Here is an 11,938-nt window from a genome sequence, read left to right on the forward strand (position 1 = left end):
ATGTCTCCTTTGTGTTTCAGATTTGTACTTTGTTTCCATATTTCCATTGACTGGGCCTTGTCAAGGGTACTTCCCCATCCTTGGGTATGGTTTTTATTTATAGGTATCTTTGAAAACCAAAGCACACATAAGTAGATGAATTCCTCTCCTGGTCTTGAATAGGTCTTACTATGCATACTTTTTCAGGCGTTGCCATGGATAGCATACACTTGAAGTTGATAGGTGATTTTATTGTCATAATTTACACCTGATGTTTCTGTCTAGGGCTACTCTGTTCAATATGGTGGCCTCTACCTACACATGGCCTCTGAGCACTTGTAATGTACCTTGTCCAAACTGAGATGTGCTATAAATGTTCACTATTCATTGGATTTGAATAGTTTGGACATAAAGAAGATGTAAAATATTTCAACAACTTTTCAATATGTAATCATATTGAAAGTATATTTGGGGGATGTTGGTTCAATATATTTCATGTAATATGATAGATGAAAACATGATATTATATGGTATGATAATATGATACACATCAGATTATATAATTATAAACTGTAAGATTAAAATCAATTTTACTTATTTCCTTTTAATTTTTTAGAATGTGACTAATAGAAAATTTTAATCATATACCAAACTTCCATTATATTTCTATTAAACAGCACTAATCTAGGGCCAATATTTAAAGTATTCTTTTTGGAACAACAGCATCAGCAATACCTGGACGCTTGTTAGACATGAAGAATGTCACTTATAGAAGGATCCTCAAGTAGTTATACCCAATAAGAGTTGAGAAGAATTGATGTAAGAGTCATAAAATATTGTAGCAGTTATATTAAAAGGGATATAGAACAATGGAATATAATATAATTAGGGATTTAAATAGGGTGGTATTATTGCTAAATCAAATTTTCTTTTTATTATTTATTTTTATTAATTTTTTTCATACATGTATATAGGGTAATGATGACTGTCTCATTCTACCATCCTTCCCATCCCTACTACCCCATCCCTCCCCTCACTCCCCTCTGCATAATCCAAAGTTCCTTCATTCTTCCCTACCCACCCACCACTATGGATCAGCATCCTCTTATCAGAGAAAACATTTGACCTTTGCTTTTTGGGTTTGGCTTATTTCACTTAGCATGTTATTCTCTAGTACCATCCATTTACCTGCAAATACCATAATTTCATTCTTCTTTAAGACTGAGTAATATTCCATTGTGTGTATGTATCACAAATTCTTTATCATTCACCTGTTGAAGGATATCTAGGTTGTTTCCATAGTTTAACTATTGTGAATTGAGCTGCTATAAACATTAATGTGACTGTGTCACTGTAATATGCTTATTTTAAGTCCTTTGGGTATAGGCCAAGGAGTGGGATAGCTGGGTCAAGTGGTGATTCCATTCCAAGTTTTCTGAGGAATCTCTGTACCACTTTTCATAATGGTTGCACCAATCTGCAATTCTACCAACAGTGTATGAGTTTACCTTCTCCCCACATTCTCACCAACTCTTATTATTGCTTGTATTCTTAATAATTGTCATTCTGTCTTGAGTGAGATGAAATCTTAGTTTTGATTTGCATTTCTCTAATTACAAGAGATGATGAACATTTTTTCATATGTTTGTTGATTAACTGTACTTATGTGAAGTGTCTGCTCAGTTCCTTAGCCCATTTATTGATTGGTTATTTGTTTTTTTGGTGTTAAGTTTTTTGAGTACTTTATATATCCTAGAGATTAGTGCTCTATCTGAGTTGCATGTGGTAAAGATTTTTTCCCATTCTGTAGGCTCTCTCTTCATGTTATTGGTTGTTTTCTTTGCTGAGAAGAAGCTTTTTAGTTTGAATCCATCCCGTTTATTGATTCTTGATTTTACTTCTTGCACCTTAGGAATCTTGTTGAGGAAGTCAGGTCCTAAGCCAACATGATGAAGATTTGGGCCTACTTTTTCTTCTATTAGGCACAGGGTCTCTGTTCTAGTGCCTAAGTCCTTGATCCACTTTGAGTTGATTTTTGTGCAGGGTGAGAGATAGAGGTTTAATTTCATTTTGTTACATATGGATTTCCAGTTTTCCCAGCACCATTTGTTGAATAGACTATCATTTCTCCAATGTATATTTTTGGCACCTTTGTCTAATATGAGATAACTGTATTTATGTGGGTTTGTCTCTGTGTCTTCTATTTTGTACCATTGGTCTACATGTCTATTTTGGTGCCAATACCATGCTGTTTTTGTTACTATTGCTCTGTAGTATAGTTTAAGGTCTGGTAGTATAATGCCTCCTGCTTTACTCTTCTTGCAAAGAATTGCTTTGGCTATTCTGGGTCTCTTATTTTTCCAAATGAATTTCATGATTGCTTTTTCTAGTTCTATGAAGAATGTCATTGGGATTTTAATAGAAATTGCATTAAATCTGTATAACACTTTTGGTAGTATGGCCATTTTGACAATATTAATTCTGCCTATCTAAGAGCGTGGGAGATCTTTGCATCTTCTAAGGTCTTCTTCAGTTTCTTTTTTAGTGTTCTATAATTTTCATTGTAGAGGTCTTTCACCTCTTTTGTTAGGTTGATTCTCAAGTATTTTATTATTTTTTGAGGTTATTGTGAATGGGGTATTTTTCCTAATTTCTCTTGGTTTATTTTGGTTTATTTTTGGCTTTTAAATTGACTTAGTTTCTCCTTTGATTGACCTTTCCTTTAGTGTAGTTCCTCTCTTTGCTGGCTCACATTTTTTTTTCATTCGCTCCTCATGGAATATTTTGCTGAGAATGTTCTGTAGTGCAGTCTCTCTAATTGTGAATTATTTTAAATTTGTTTATCATGAAAGGTTTTTATTTCATCTTCAAATCTGAAGCTTAATTTTGCTGGATATAAAATTCTCAGTTGGCATCCATTTTCTTTCAGAGCTTGATATATGTTATTCCAGGACCTCCTGGTGTTGAGGGTCTGGGTTGAGAAATCAGCTGAGATCTGAATTGGTTTCCCCCTATATGTAATTTGATTTTTTTCTCTTGCAGTCTTTAAAATTCTATCTTTATTCAGTATATTAATCATTCTCATTATAATGTGCCTTGGTGTGGGCCTACTGTATTTTTGTACATTTGGGGTCCTATAAGCCTCTTGTAGTTGATTTTCCATTTCATTCTTTAGATTTGGGAAGTTCCCTGATATCATGTCATTGAAAAGATTGTGCATTCCTTTGGTTGTATCTCCATGCCTTCATCTATTCCAATAAATCTTAAATTTGGTCTTTTCATGTTATCCCATATTTCTTGGAAGGTCTGTTTATGGTTTCTTACCATCTTCTCTATATGGTCAACTTTATTTTCAAGAGTATATATTTTGTCCTCATTGTCTGAGGTTCTGTCTTCCAAGTGGTCTAATCTGTTGGTGATAATTTCATTGAATTTTTATTTTGTTTTATTGTTTGTTTAATTTTGAGGATTTCTAATTGATTCCTTTTTATAATCTCTGCCTCTTCATTGAAGTGATCTTTCACTGTATTTTATCTCCAGTACCATCCTTTATTTTGAAGATCAATCTAACTATGTATTTTCTAAACTCCTTCTCTGACATTTTTCTACATTGTTGTCTATGGATTCTATTGTTGGAACATCTTGGTTTTTCTGAGGCACTTTGTTCCCTTATTTTTTCATTTTGTTTTTGTGTCTTCTCCTCTAGCAGTATGGATCTGAGGCAGTACAGATTCTACCCTGTAGTCTTTTAGTGTCCCTGAAGACTTCTAATACTTCACCTTTAAGGGGACGGCCAATATTAACAGCACCCAATGCAAACAATATGTCACCTTAAACCAAATTGCTCCTATTAAGGTGTTTATAGTTTTGTCACAATAGAAATGAAGTGTTCAATTATTGTCTACAATATAAACACTAAGTTTGCTAAAAGGGTTTACTGTTTCAAATGATGGGCAATGAGGGACCAGAAGTAGTGTAAGATGTGATGTTTATGAGGTAGAGGGAGAGAAGATAGAGGTAAAAATTTATAGTAAGAGCCAGGGAGGAATTAATAGAGGTTGGCTGTTAGTATGAGAAAAGTGAGAAAGAGAATCCAGGGAAACAGGGGGGTGAGAGAAAAAAATATGATGCATGAAAAATATTTTGGATTCAAAATAAAAAAAAAGGAGGAGGAAAGACTCAATGGAAAATTGAATGATTGCTTCCACTGGTTTTCAAAAAATTTCTCAGCTTCCCTTCTCCACCAATAGGTGGGGTTGTCTGAAGTTTGGTGTTAGCTCCAGTCCAGTAGGTGCTGGAGTGGTTGACTGGGTGGGCTGATAGCAAGATGCCCTCACATCCTCTTACAGTTTTCCTACCCATTGTAGCTGGCCCCTCCCATCCCTGCACACTTCAGGCTCACTGAGCTGGAGAGAGCCCAGTTTTCTCCAGTTTCTTTGACCTGTACTTCCCCCAGGGAACTGCCTCAAGTCTCCAGCTTTCCATAGGCTTGCCAGACCCAGACTGACCCACACAAACCCAGTTGCAATCTGACGGACCTGGGCTTCAACTTCCCCAGGCCCTGTCTTCCTATAGGCCCAAGATCTTAGTGCCCTTTTAACTTGCAGAGTGACCACGAGGTATGTGCTCAAACAAAGGAGTGACACTGCAGAGTGGCAGCCAGATACCACACCAAGCAGAAAGACCTCAGGTGCAACCAGACCTGCAGGTATCCCAATATATCTCCAGACCCTGGCCTGAGTCCCCAGACTGAGGTGGCCACATCCTAGATGGTGGTGGCTGTGATGGGAAACCTGCAGCCCTGACTGTTGTTCCAAGATGGTGGCAGCTGTGTGTAAGCAAACCTGTGGGTACTGTGACAGTGGAATTCCAGGCAACAGTGGGCAGCAGGTGATCCACTGGTGGTCTGCGGGTGTTCTGCAGGTGGTCTGTAGGCTAATGGCAGATGATCAGCAGGTGGACATTGGGCGGTGTGCCAAGGGTAGGTGAAAGGCAGGCGATGGACAGGCAAAAGACGGGTAAATGGTGGATGATAGGTGGCATTCAAGAGGCAGGCGATATGCTTGCAGGTGGTGGGTGATCATGGTAGACGAATGGGGTGAACAGCAGGGGGATTGATGGGCAGCAACGATTGCCTCACAGAGAAACAGAATTCCTCTCCTTGAATCCTGAGTTGTGGAGTGACAAGGAATGAGTCTCCCTTTAGTTTGCCATCTTGGATCTCCTCAAGGGTACCTTTTTAAAAAGAGGGATTCATTCGTGTTTGAGAATATCTGCCTCTTGCCTTTATTCTTGAATGATACTCAATTTAGTGAAGGAAACCAGTCTCTCCTTGTGACTTCTACACACAAAACAGGTGTGATCCGGACCTTATGACAGATGAAAAACCTGGGACTTGGCAGGGAGATAGTCCTTGTCCCAGGCTACAGGAGTACATGACCTAATCTGGAGCAGTGTGGTAGTTCAGGGAATGAGCTACACTGGTGTGTTGCCACTTGTGGTAGGTAGGTAGTGCATGTGACCTCTGCTCTTCTCTTCTCCTTATGTTTGCATGTTTTTCCATGTGACTTTCCATCTACTCCCACTTAGGAGGTGTTTATGGGCTGAACCGTGTCCCTGCCTTCAAATTTATTGAAGTTCTAACCCCAATACCTCAGAATGTGACTGAGTTTTAGAGTGGGCCCTCATTCAGTATGATTGGTGTCCCTAAAAGAAGAGATTAGGATATAGAAGCACGCAGAGGCAAGTCCATGTGTAGACAATAAGGAGAAGCCAGTCATTTACAAGCCAAGGAGACAGACCTCGGAAGATACCAATCCTGTCAATAGCTTGACCTTGGACTCCTGGCCTATAGAATTGTGAAGATTTCTGTTGTTTAAGCCATATGGTCTGCGGTACCTTTTTATGGCAGCCCTAGAAAATGAATGCAGAAGTGGAGTCCATATTCCCACACTGCTTGAATCCAGGTTTGACCAGGTGACCTTCAGCCAAGAAAATGAAGTGGAAGTGAGTGAATGCCAATAGGCCTTGGGCATTCTACTTGTGCTCTTGCATTTCTGTGGTCACCATGACAACATGCTTGGCTTAGGCTGATGGAGGACGACAGACATATGGAGCAGAGCTGAGTCACTCCAGTCACACTGGTCTCCCCAGCCAGGGTCAGTCTATATCAGCAAACAGCCAGCCAGCCTGTAGACTGGGAGTGAACCTAGCCAAGCCCAGCTGACTTCAGACAGTGAGATTTTGTGGTTGGTTGTTACACAGCTTCCTGTGGTAATAGGAGGCAGTTGCATATCCCTGAACCTTCCCAGCCAGAAGAAGATGGGGAAGGAGTGTTGAGGAGTGTGGGGACCTCGTTGTTGCTTAGAAGATTGAGTTGAAGGAATAACCAAGGAAGATGCCCTAGACCCAAAACCAAGGAGCCTAGGGCCAGAGCAATGGATACATTGTGGAGAAGAGGTTCAGAAAGATACAGCAATGTGATTCTCAGATTTCTTGCCAGGACCATAGCTGTCCTCTGGATGTGACACTACCATTCTGCAGTTATATCTTGTCTACTCAGGGGAGTCCCCCAGATTTTCCTGCTTGTGGTCCCACCTTCATTTAGCAATTGCTGCTTGCTGAAAGCTGGCTGGCCCTCATCAGTTGTAGGGTTCAGGTCCCACAGGATGTCCCTGGCCTGGTTATTAATTTCACTGTGGGGGCTCCTGGGGAAGCTGAGGGCTAACTCTGCTACAAGACTCACTTTCATTGTAATACACTGGAGGATTATTCAGCAAATATAAGTCATATAACTTTCTTCCTTGGAGCAGAGCATGTTGTCTTGCCCCACTGGCTTTTAGGTTAGCTATGTGACTTGCTTTGACCATCAGAATGTGGACAGACATGTTGCAATAGGAGCAGAAGCTTTTAACATGTGGGTACAATTTTGAATTCTTGTGTACTTGCCATTTGTCATGAGAAGTACTTGCCATTCGTCATGAGAAGTGCATGCCCCAGAGAGCTGAAGTTTCAAGGAGAATATGGAAAAAAAAAAGTAAGAGATGTGAGTCCATTAAAGCCTGGGACTGAACCTGGTATCTGTAGACAGTTACAAGCAAAAAAAAGGTAAATGCTTGCAAGAAAAAGAAATGCTTACTGTTGTAATTCTTGAATTTATGGGTAACTTGTTTCACAGCTTTATTGTAGTAAAAGCTGACTGATACACCTTTCATCCAGCCCAAGAGGGATATTTCTGGGCACTGGCAATAGAATGAACAATGGGTTGATAGACTGGGAAGGTACCCAAGGCGAAGTGTGGCTCCTTAGCAAAGGGGCATGGAAGGAAGAGCCCAAGGGATTTGGGCCCCTTGAGGAGGCTTTTGACCAAGACCCAAGGAACTGCAGGAAATAGAGACAGTGAACATTCTTTTTGTTCTACCAGACGCAGGAAGGATCTTCTTCTACCCTCACTGCCCAATTCTTGATTGAAAAGGAAGAACTTCATTTTAAAAGTTCAGAGCTGCTAACCACTTCTCTTCCATTAGGTGAAACACCTGCAAAACTACAGTATCTTACTCTGATTTCCAGGTTCCTTCTGCCCCCAGATCCACATATATGGATAGTCTAGTGCACATGAAGTCTTTGCTAGATGTAGAAAGTTCTTAAAGAAGATCAGGAGAATGGGAGAATCATGGCTCCTGTACTCAGATACTCAGAAAGCAGTTTATGGGCAGTGGGACAGTGGACATAGATTTAATGATTGGGCCGACTTTTTGGAGCTAGGGGTGAGTCATAAGGATCTAGGCAGTGGAGAGAATCAAACCTTCTCTTTACCCCTGGCGAACAATGCCTTTGATGCAAAAGTTAAAACTCTGGTAAGGGTCCCAGGTCTTTTAATTCAGTTTCTTCACCCCTGAAATCCCTACTGCTTGCAAATGGTTGGTTGATATCCTTATTTTTCAGACCCATTTTGAATTTGTATGCTCATTTTAGGTCTCTGTTGGTATTTTATTTCATTTTTTCCATTTAGTTTTTTTCTCTTTCCACATTTTTTTATTGTTGCATTATAGTTGCACATAATGATGGGTTTTGTTCTTTGTTGGCATTTTAAGAGAAAAGGTCTTATAAAGGAATTGGCAGGATTCTACCATAAGTTGAAAGTGTCTGTCTTTGATTAAAAAAAAAAAAAAACTTACCTGAGATTTTAAGGGACCCTCATAAGGCAGGCAGGTCTAGATGGTAGTTCGGGAAGGGGTTGCTGAGCATGGGTATGGTACAGGGAGATGCTAGCTTCATTTCTAGAATCTCCTTAGAATCTACCTATTTCCATTACCTTTACCTCCATCTCTCTAACAAAGGCATCCTCATCTCTTGTCTGGACTGTTGAAGGTACACAGTAACTGGCATCCTTGCTAATCTTTGAATATGCCACGTATCCTCCAAAGTCAGGATTTTGCCCATTATCTCTTCTGCCTGGAATGCTTCTTCTCAGGGACTTGTGTGGCTCTCTACCTTATCATCTCCAGGCTTTTTCTCATCCATCACCTTCTAGCTGAGAACGTCTTGGGGTTCTAGATCTAAAAGTGTGATCTCCCTATCCCCAATACTTCCCATTGCATTTCTTGCTTATCACCATCTAACCTACTGTGTATTTTGTTGATGTTGTTTATTGCTTATTATTCCTGTGTGTTCTAGAATGAGAACACCATGGAAGCAGAGGAGTTTTTTCCCCTCTTATTCGCTGATGGATCCCCACATAGTAGGTGCTTAGTAAGTATTCAATGTATGCATTATTCAGTGATCTCACCTGACCTCACCATTTGTTGTTGATTGAAGTATACTGATTGGTTGAAGGGTGCCAGGAGGTACGTAGGCCTCACCTGTCAGGTACAGCTCACAGCTGGGGAGAGGGAACCTCAAGTACCTAATCTGAATAAGATCCAGGTTTGTCCCCTAGGGTGACCATCGTTGCTCCCTAAGAACTTGAAAATAAAAGCCTTAAGACTGTCTTTTGAGGGTTCCACTCTGAAATGGAACCATGGTACTTGAGATTAAAGACAAGCAAAGTGAACTGCAAGGCTCAGATCAAGATGAAAGGCTGGGAATGAAGTGTGAGTCAGTTAGCCAAGAGGATGGAGAGGGATGGATCACGGAAACAGAAGTGGAACCCTGGCCATGAACTTCCTGGCTTTGCCTCTGATCTCTCTAAGTGGTTTTGAGACCATGGTTTGGCTTGTTGTCAAGTTCATTTATTGTCCCAGGGATGTTGGTTTGTGTGTTAGTTAAGTTATATTTCTCATTAAATATTAGCAAATGACCTTGGGCTTATAAACCTCACTTCCTAGTGAGTTAGGCAGTCTGCATTAGCTTTATGAGACTGGTCACTAGAACAGCTTGCTCGAGCTATTATTCTAAGGTCAGCTTCTTGGCCCAGCCAGTCAGTTATTTTCTGGTGTCTCCCTTTCCTTTTCATAGGTCTCTCTCAAAATTCTGCACATTTTGCAGGGTATGATGGCACATGCTTGTCATCCCAGCAACTGGGGAGACTAAGGCAGGAGGATCGCAAATCCAGCAGTTTCAGCAACTTAGTGAGGCCCTGTCTCAAAATAAAAAGGACTGCAGATATAGCTTAATGGTGAAGAACCCTGGGTTCGATCCCTGGTTCAAAAAAAAAAAAATCCTACATATTTGGTCAATCTGGAAGATGTCTTTGAGGAAGAGGGCTTCCAGAATAATCCCTTTGTGCCAGGGTCCTGGTGAGAGGGAGAAACCCTTAGTTTATACTGTTTTCGAGTGAAATAATTGAATGTAGGCTTGAAATGGGTTGGTGGCATATATAACAGACATGGAAGTCTACCTGCCCAATATCCATTCTCTGTGGTTTATTGGGGCCAGAAATCTGATTTTAGTTCAGGGTAACAGTGTGCCCAACAGAAGGCAATCAGTGATCCTACTTGCCCTAAAATAAGGGTTGACAGACTTTTCCTGTAAAGGGAAAGGGAATAAAATTTGGGCTTTGTGGTCAATCAGCAAAATCGAAGATATTATGCAGTAAATTCATATAATTTTTACATATTATGAAATATTTTTCCTTTGTTTTTCCCCACTATCCATAGTTCATAGGCTGTACCAAGTCGGGTGGTGGCTTGTAGAGTTTCTGGACTCCAGCTCTAAACCAATCACACCTATTTTTCCGGTCTCTGTGCAGGGTGGTCATGTGACCCAGTTCTGGAAAATACGACCTTGAGTGGAGGTGGGGGGTGTAGGGATGTTTCTGTGAAAGCTTTGCTAGCTTGAGGAAAGGAGGTAGACCCTTCTCTTTCTCTGCTTTGAATAACAACTTGAAAAATGGAGCCACTAGTCATGATGCAGCAACAAAGAGGACAAAAGCTCACACAACAGATTATGAAGCAGATAGAAAGAGTGTGGCAATTCCAGCAACCTGTTTGCCTTGTAACTTGTCAAGTGAGAACACTAATGCCCAGGGGTTTATATAGATATTGATCAGCTTCCTTATTGCTTGCTGCATGTGTAACTGACCCAGTGTGCTAGAGATGTCATTATCTGACCAGTCTTGCCCCCTCTGGGAAAGACTTGCTTCTTTCTCACAGGCTCATGCACAGTAGGCACATTCCACTCCCATCTGCCTGCCCCTACTGATGGGCCTGACCCCAAATTAGCCAATCCATAGACCGACCTTATGGCTTGGCTCAAATGATGAGTGAGATCAATTTGATTCCCTCTAGGAAAAGGATTCCTTCTCTGGTTTTTGGTAAGACCAAAAGAGGTGGACACTACACACTAGCAGTATGGTGGAGATACATGAATGGTGAATACTGAAGGAAATGTCCACAAATGTCACAGCTGAGGTGCCTGCAGATGCTTCCAGTGCATCCTTACCTCTGGCTCCTGGCTCTGAAAGTTCAACCTGTGTGGCTCCATTTCCTGGATTTCTTCTTGGTTCCAAACACATCCTGTGGTTTCCCCTTAGTAACCCCGAGACCAGGGCAATTTTAGAATGTGCGTAGGATCTGTTCAACATTGCCTTTGTTGCCCTTCTTCCCTCAAGGGGCAGGATGGGGGAAGGGAAGGTGGGTCAGCTCAGACAGCCAGAGCAGTGCCAAGTCCCACTTCCCAAAGGTCCCACCCCCCAGAGCCACCTGGATCCAATAGCTCCCTGGGGAGCTATTCCAGGCTGAGAGGCTGCGGGGACTGGTTTAGCCTTTGCAAGCATCTGGTTTTGTGCTTTCTTGAAGTCAAGAAGGAAAAAAAAAAAAAAAAAAAAAAGGAAATTCTTTCCAAGTGGATGGTGAACATGTACCCCCCTGGGGGTATAACAGGACAGGAATAGACTCAGGGTCAGAAAGGCTCTGAGGAGTCTGAGCTCTGACAGGTCACTGAGGGGAGGGCAATGGAGGTTCCAAACCTTTCCCTAGGACCTGTCAGCGCCTGAAACAGGAGGGACCAAGGGAGGGAATGGCTGGTGGCAGTGGCGGTGTGGAGCCTGCAGGGGCAGTGGGGCTCCAGATGGGAGGGTAAGGTGGACTGGAAGCAGGCAGTCCCACAGGAGTGCACAGCATAGCTGACTTTCTAGACTCTGGCCAGGATGAACTGTGTGTGAGCATCCAGGGGGGCTGTGGGCTACTCAGGGCTTAGTTCTGAGTTGGGGATCTTTGAAGGAGGTCTTGAGAACTTGAGAAGATTCTGGAAGTTGGAGATCAAAAGGGCAGGGCAGGTTCAGGAAGCAAGTAGCCTTGGGGTTTGTATTTGGGGTGTCTGGAGGTCACCAAGGGGGAGGGTGAACACATGCAGAGCTGAAGACAGTCCCTTGGGAGTCATTTATAAGCAAGTGGTCATTGAGATGATGTGAAGTGGATGAGATTATGTGGAGAGTTGAGAAAAGTTGGAATAAAACCCTGGGGAAACTTTTAAGGGCAGGGAGGAGAGGCTTTAGAGAAAGTATGTGTGTGTGTGTGTG

This window comes from Sciurus carolinensis, chromosome 2 (assembly GCF_902686445.1).
Source record: "Sciurus carolinensis chromosome 2, mSciCar1.2, whole genome shotgun sequence".
In the NCBI taxonomy this organism is placed as follows: Eukaryota; Metazoa; Chordata; class Mammalia; order Rodentia; family Sciuridae; genus Sciurus; species Sciurus carolinensis.